General features: G+C 49.1%; 1 long non-coding RNA gene across 1 annotated transcript; it reads left to right on the top strand.

The window, feature by feature from the left end:
- Positions 1 to 638: 638 nt before the first annotated feature.
- Positions 639 to 5,193, top strand: LOC137843108 (uncharacterized). The gene is made up of 2 exons (XR_011089366.1): positions 639 to 774; positions 3,882 to 5,193. It is a non-coding gene; the product is annotated as an uncharacterized lncRNA (long non-coding RNA).
- Positions 5,194 to 8,102: the final 2,909 nt, after the last annotated feature.

Raw genomic sequence — 8,102 nt, 5'->3', positions numbered from 1 at the left:
CACACATGCTTACGTTAAGCAGCTTAAGAGCACTGCAAACACTTTATCCTCATAAAGATTGAACTGCCCTGATATGAAACTTGTAGCTCTGGAATAGAACAAAATTTACGTACGCAAATAAAAGCTGAAGGTCAGGGACAGACAGAGAGACTGTAAATATTTCTGGGCCCATATTTCAGAGGATTTGAAAAGAGGAGACAGGGGTTGATTGGCTCCAAGCTGCTTCTGGGCCCTGAGTCAGCAGGAGCTGAGAGGAGAGGGAAGATGGTGCACCACAAGGCTGCGTGGCACAGAAGAGTGACCTGCAGGCTCCTGCTGACTCATGCCACCACAGCCTGGAAGGACCATGTTCTGGGGAAGCCAGGGTTAAAGAGGTTCAGAAAAATCGCTGACATTTTTTTCCTCCAGGGATGAACCAGTTTAAGAAAACTAAACACAGTCTCTCCTGATGAAAGCTCCAAGAAGAAAACTCTGGAGTGAGCAAGAAGCTTGCTGGCTGTCCTAGTGCAAACACCTTGATGAGCTCAGGAAGAGCAAGACAGTGCACCATATGTCCTCTGCCCAGGGTACAGATCCTCAGGATTAGAAGGAAAGAGGGAGCCTTGTGGCAGGAGGAGGCTATATTGGACATGAGCAGTGCTGGGAAGTGATGTTTAGGGTATGGCCATGCTTGGCAATTTCCTCTCTTGAGGACATCTCCAGAAGCACCATTCCAAACTGCTCTGGCCAGTGACCCAGCTCCCATTCAGAAATCTGCACGCAGGTGAGCACCAGGTGAGCATCCCCTGTCCCACAGGTCCGTTCATCAGCTGGTCCTTTCCTAACGGGTGGTGTAACAGGCTGCCAGAGGCAGGACCAGCAGGGCTTTCCAGGGCTTTGCTCTCAGGCTGCCTGGATACATCAGGCTTTACGAGTGCCAGCACAGGCTCAGTGAGACCAATTTAAGGATTAGGGGGAAAAAGATGTATCGTTTCCCAGTATGCAAGGGTAACTCCATCTCAGGCTTAATTATAGGCCATTTACAGATCAAACTCTGAACTGTGGCATAGCAAGGATTTAAGGCTAATGTGAGCCCATCACAACCCATAGGACAATCAGGCTCATTCCTAAAGACCTTGCTAAAAATTCCACTTATTTATTGGGAGATCCAGAGCATTTGGTGGACATTTTCTTTCCCGCAGAAGAGCTGTGCTTCCTGAGGCAAAGCAAGCAGCTGCTCTTAGTCCTATTTCAAGTGATTCAAATTCAGTACAGATTTCTTTCTTCTCTCTTTTGAAAGGGAACTAATCCCATCTCTGAAGGGAAGAGAGGCAGTTTTGAAACATGCCAGGCTGTAGTTGCATGGGGTTTGTGCCCTCTGTTCCCTGTATTATTGCTCAAGGGAAGCAGCACAAAATCCAGGCAGACCTTGGGGATGCAAGGATTAGTGATAGGCTTGGTCTGACCTTAGTCCAGGACTTAGCCCTTTACAATGGCTGGGCACAGTTCAAGTTCAGATCAGGACACGTCCATGTTAAGCACTGCAGAAACAGGTCTGCTGTTAGCTGGCCCTGCTATACCCCAGTGACAAGCCCTGAAGAGCAGAGTGAAATGCTTTGAGACACCTCTTATAGCTGTGAAGAAACGATGTCCACCTGTAAGCACAGTGACACAGCTGCTCTGAGAATTGGTTGATCTGTGCTGGGATGGTAAGCTGCAGTTAGTTCATCGTGTCTGGTCTTCATCATGATACTCAAAGGCCCACGATCTTCTGAGCCATGGGTGATGCTGCACCTTCTGAACCATTCTGGCTGCAGGCTCTGTCTGCACTGGGATTCTGCCCCCACCCCCTATCAGTCCTCGTGATAGTTGTTTCCCAGTTCCTGCTCTGTAGCACGGAAGGGGAATGGTATAAAGAGCAGCTGCTGGGAGCAGCTAGTGAAAATCCTAGTGAAGGATTTGGGACCACAGTGGCTTCAGCAGGGCTGGGACTGTGGCGTAACCTGGCCTATGTAAGACTGCAGGGCAATTATGGCCAAAGTCAGTGCACCTCCTGGTACCTTTCCTTGGCATGTGGTTCTCCTGCCTATAAACACTTGGGCATATTCCTGAGAGTTGGAAACACACAGGGAGTCCTGGTGCAAATAGGAACTGGGCCAGTACATCCCTCTTTTCCTCTCCATTATTTTTCACTGGATCTATCTGAATTCCTCTGGCAGTGATTTTTCTCTCCTCCTCTCCCTTTCTGCATGGGAAAAGAAATGGCTGTGAAACCTCCATGCCTGGGGAACTGCAGTGAAACAGTTAATGCTTTCCAGGGCTTGTGGTGGGGATGCAATTTATAATTGTGTTTTCCAAGAGAGCTATAAACTTGTCTCCTATCAGTTTTCTGGCTGAGGCGGAGAGTCATCAAGAGTTGCATCAGGGATGAGGTATAATTCAACCAATTATAACTGGCAGGTTATGCTGCACTTGTAAAGTACGGATTTTAAAGCCTGCAATTGCTGATAAACAGTATTGCAGGCAGAGCAGAGCAAAATCTATTTGCAGTGAAAAGGGGAATTGTATCGTTTAACCCTTTCCTCCCATGAGGCCTGTTGCCTTGCTGCCAGTGGTGGTTGTCCACCTCTGCTGCAAATGCCATGGGGAGGGGCAGCACTTGGCTGCACAAGGGTTATGCCTGGTGGAGGGGCTGCAATGGGCTGGGGCACTGGGAGCGTGGATGAATTCACGTGGGGCTGGGGTGCAGGGAGCCATAGCAGGCTGTGAGTCAATGGGCTGAGACAGCCCGTCCGTAAGGGAAGTGATTTCCCACCCCACATGCCCGCAGGACAGGGCTGTGGGGCCTGACAAATTCAGCCCAGGGATGCTGCCAGGTCACGCAGTGAGAGTAGCCCTCAGGAAGTGTGTGCCCTCTTCCTCCGTCTGTAAATGTTGTGCTTTTTTATACTCCATTTAGATCTGAAAGGGTAATTGTTTCCCTTCAGCAGAATTAATTGTAATCTCGCTATTAGATAATTGTCCTTTAGTCTGAGTGCAGCTGCCTCTGAGTTACACGGTTACATCACCGGCACGGGGGGTGGCTCTGACAGCATCAGTCTCCCGTAGTGGAAAGACATCTAACTTGAGTCCAACTTCAATAAATCCTGGGGAGGTACGAGGGGTAGGGGGTTGTGGAGAGGAAAGGTTGCCTGTGAAATAATTCCCTCTTTCCTGCTGCTGCAAACACCCCCTTGCTGCTCCCACCCCTCCAGGACCCCTGTTGGTCACAGGCAATTGATGGACCTCAGAGCCACCGCGGCCAAACCGTCACAGGAGAGGGAGGAGGAGTAGGAATAGGAGGGAGAAACTCAGCTGGGTAACAAACACAATGAACTGTGCAAACACGAGCGATATTCAGTCCCCTTGTGAAGGAAGGGGAAATGTGCTGGGCCTGATTTTAAGCAGAGCTAAGCAGATGCGGCTCCCATTAACTTCAGCCCCAGCTGCGTGTCCTCAGCAGCTCTGGGAAATCATTCCTCGGCGGCTTCGTGCCCATAGCTGCAGGGACATTTTGGGAACAAGGCCACTAGAGGGCATTCGGGGATTCCCACAAACTCAGGCTGGCAAAGACTGTCTCTATCTAAGGGTTTCTGAGACTCTCTCAAGATCTACCACTGCAGCCAACGTAGGCAGGTGCTGGTGAAAGAGGGAGGAAGCTGGTTCTTCTGTAGGGTCCAGGCTGCAGTGATTTGGGACTGTTTCACTGTGTATTCTTGCAAACAGCTGAATGTTTGGGGCATTTAGTGACTGACAGGGGCTGTGGGCAATTCACTTCCATCTTTTGTTACATGAAAAAATCTACATGCCACAAGAGCTTTTTTTTTTTTTTTTTTTTTTGTGTGTGTGTGGTTTTTTTTTAGGTCTGATGGTCCTAGAAGAGATATGTGGACTGGTGATGAGCCTGGGTCTACTGCCTCTGAGGGAAGCAGGACAGCAAGGTGGTATCTGTCCATCTTATATCTGCCCAAGGGGACTTTGGAGAAGGCACAAATGTCAGGAAGACAGTCTTCAATGATGTGCTCCTTGCACTCACATTGTCCCCAGGCTGGAGGCAGGCAGTCTTATTGCCACTTTTCTTCTGCAATTTTCTTTTCCATGTTTCTCCCCACATGCTGTTTCCGTTCCTGTGCTTATTCCACTTTAATTTTCTTGGCTTGCTGGTCAGCAAGCAAAGCAGGGACACTGTGCCCTTCCCTTCCAGCAGCAGTCCCTGTACTCAGCTGGGTGCCATCCTGGTGCACCTCCGTGGGGTCTGGGCCAGGCAGCCGTGACAAATGGAGTGCCAGTGCAGGACGAATGCTACTGATATCCCCTAGAGATGTTTCCTTAACTGTTAAGGCTCCCAGTGATGGAAACTCCACACCTTCTCCAGGCAATCCATACCAGAGCTTCATCATCTATCCTGCTAGACAGGCTTTCCAGATACTGCCATGAATCTCTCTTGTGCAGCTTAAGTTCCTTTCTTCTTGCCTTGTCCACTGCAGACAAAGAGAACAGATTACTCTCTTTTCTGTCCCAACCCTTTATAACCTTGCAGACTGTTATCATGCCTACCTTTCTGCAAGCTAAACGTGCCACCTCTTCCCACCTTTCTTTGAAGGACATGTGTCCAGGCTTCTGACCATTCTTGATGCTGTCCCTGGGTGCTCTCCACATGTTTCTTGAAGCAGAGGTCTTGAACCTCCTTGGGGATGCCTGCAGGCAATGTCTGTACATCTCATGATGCTGGTCACCTTCTTACCAGCAAGCTGAACACCCTGGTCAAGCCAGGTCCCATGCTACAGAGCTGCTACCAGACCATTGTTTTCTGCCCCCGGCCTCTCTTGTCAGTTCCTGCCTCATTTTGCTTTTGTTCCTCTTCAATATGAAAGAAAAAAAAAAAAAAAAAAGTCTTTGTTCTTGTGTCCCCTCAGGTTTCTCAGTGGTTAGGAGCCTGGAGAGGGTGGCCTGATATTGTGGCCCTCTGCTCCACCTGGAAGGGCCAGGAACGCAGAACTTATTGTTCCTGGCCCAAATAAATATGAAAAAAACAGACACAAATGGTACAAAAGTAGTGGCTGTGTAACCACTGGTGTTCTCAGCTGTGATAATGCTGTGAAATGATATCTGCTATTGTGAGCTTAGAGAATAAAGGTCTGGGTGGCTGAATAAATAAAAATAACATAAAATGGTGCTGTGAGCCCTTTTCAGTTAATAATCCCAAGTATCCAAGATTAGGCATTTCCCATAAAACCTTCATGTTTTCAGTCATTTTATGAAATGACAACATAACAATAACAACATGACAATGGCTTTATAATAGGACAATAGCGTACACATCTTACACACGAGCCAGAGCTATTTTTCGCAGTAAAGTTGCAGTGAATTGATCCATAAAAAAAGGAAAAAAAAAAAGATAAAACCAGGGCTGCTTTTCTGAAGACTTCCTTAAGTCAGAAGCAAATGACTGGGTTCAGCAAGAGAGTCTCCTGAGAACATTCTGCATGTTGGTTACCCAGTAACCTTGGTGGTGCCTCATGGGTTTAAAATCTCTGAATCGATGTGGTACTTAGCGGGTTTGATAATCTGTGTCCACGTTACCAGTGAGGTTTAGGAATCCTGGCTAAGTCTTCTGTCTTGGGAATGAGCCCAGGAAATGGGTGATGTGCTACAGACTGGGAAGGTACGAGGAGGCTCGTGGTTCCTCCACGAGGAGCTGAGGCTGAGGCTGAGTGCAACTTTGCAGCACGTGGGTCTGAAGCGAGAGCCAGTCCCCCAGCCCTGCAGGCTGCTTCTGGGACAGTGGCTCCTGCAGGATGGAATTCACGTGGAGTGAAGCAGCTGTGTAACTGCTCTTGCTCACACAGCCTGTATTTGTTTTTGTATTTATAACAGGCAATAATGTCTTGGCTCTTTCCTTTTTCAGATACAAAGGCAATACCGAGACTCCCAAAATATCTCTATATTGGCCCTTACAATAATTCTTGGGGCACTGAATCATTTCTAAATGATCAAAATATGCAAGGAAGGAGCCAGATCGTATAACAACAGAATGACTTGAGCCTGAGTCATGGCTAGAGGTGGAATCCCACCTCAATAAAAACTTATTCTTGGGGTGGAAGAATGTATTAGTCTTCGTCTGAGATGAAAAATTAAAACTCGGGTGCTTTTTGTGACATAGGACAAACAGCAAAAGCAGGAAACACAAGAGGAGAACTTCAGGGAGAGGGGCTGGATCACCTTTGTTCCTCTTCCCCGGCCAAAAAGGTCTCTGCTGGGAACTCCCCAGGGTGAGTCTGACAGCACCAAACTCTGCCCATGTCCTGTCCTCGCCCCCAGGTGTGATGGAGGAGGCACACCAGAAGATGGAGAGGAGTAGTTCTCCTCAGAAATAGAGTCAACAACAGGCGTCCTTGTCAAACATACACATCACCTCCATTTCTATAGTGAGATATTTGGTCAGGCCCTGGTTTCCTCATAGCATGAATATTACCTTCACAACCTCCATGAGCCTGGCTTATTAAATGTTTTCAGGAGACTCAACTGAAGGCGCATGCTGTTACAGGAGCCACTGAAGAGTTAAACTGGCAGTGATTTTACAGCTGATGTCCCTGACACAAGGTAAGAACAGACTCCCTGAGGGACTTGGCCATGGTGAGCCCTGTTAGTGGGAAGCATTTCTCCGGTCAAGGAGCTGAAGGCTGCTCTAGCTGCAAAGGGAGCACCATGCTGGGGGGGGTTAGTGGTGGAGACGTGTCCTGTCTGCAGCCAGGAGTTTGGCTGCTCCCGTGTTCCCAGGTGCCAGCAGTTATTTACAGCATAACCTGCAGGGTGCGAGTCCAGCAGATGCAGATCTGCTTGGCCCCTGTCAAGTGATTGCATTAAGTGCTGCTCACACCAGCAGCCCCGAGAGGGGCCTGACCCGGCTCTGACCGCTGCCATCTGGACCAGTACCCACCAGCTCATCAGACACACAGATCGGCTGCTTCCACATCTGACACCAGACCTACTGCGTGCTGAGCCAGACGCTTTGAAAAGCTTTGCTGGTGTCACAGGGATGTTCAGGCTGCTGTGAGCACCAGGCAACACTGATCCCTCTTTAACACTGACATCGGGATGTGTCAGAGCAGTGCCTCTGGCATCTCTGGAGCTGCACAGGTACAGGGGGTACATGGGAGGAGAGGTCCTGGGCTGCCATGTCACCTCCTGTGTGTCGATTTTGGGCCACTTGTGGTGGTGGGGTTTCTGCATTCAGCTTTTCAGCTATTCTGTATTTCTAGGGCAGAACGTGTCCTGACAAGACTTTCACTAGTGTCAGTGAGAAGTCGGGGGCTCATGAGCCAGACAAGTAACAACTGCACTGCTTCACAGGGGGCAAAGCCTCCATACCAGTTTGAACTGAAGATCTGGGCAGCAAGGTGCCAGTCTTGCATTCCTGCACAATCTTCAAGTGCCAGATCTCCCCCTGCCCAGGCTGACCTGGAAGCAGATATCCCAACCAGCTGCAGCTCGTCTGTCCCACGAGCTGCCAGCTCGGTACTGCTCCTCTCCTTCCCATGGCATGAAGACAAGTACCTGAGTGAAGTCTGCTTTGACCCCCAGATTGTGTGGCCTCACTCTGCCAGCACAGCCATGGTGCAGTTGTCCAGGATGCATTTACATGCTTCTAACATATAATAGTGGCTGACTTTACATGGCTGGAGCTGGGTACCACCAGGATCAGACCTACTAGGTTGACTGAAGGCTTCCCTGCAAGCTAACGTGAAAGCTATATATCGAGGCAGAAAGAGCAAGCTCTTCTACTGGTCCAAATGACATCTCTCAATGCGTAGGGTGGGTTTCACCTGCCAGGATCATACAGGAAACACATGAAAACTCAGGTCTTCTGGTTCTTCTTTCTTCAAGCAGCTGTGAGCCAGCTGCAGGCAAAGTTCAGTTCCCCCACAGTGCAGTGAAGGAGAGGCAAAGCAGAGCTCAAATGTGATTTCAGAGGCAAGAATGAAAGGACACTTCCAAGGCCCACTGAGAGTCAGGAAAGCAATTTGAAGGCCAAGGGGCTGCAAATCTGATGGTAGGGCAGCAGAGATCAGTGTAAGTGTATG

Source organism: Anas acuta, chromosome 21, assembly GCF_963932015.1.
Source record: "Anas acuta chromosome 21, bAnaAcu1.1, whole genome shotgun sequence".
NCBI lineage: Eukaryota > Metazoa > Chordata > Aves > Anseriformes > Anatidae > Anas > Anas acuta.
Note: the sequence above shows the minus strand (reverse complement) of the source record. Positions and strands in the feature narration are given on the sequence as shown.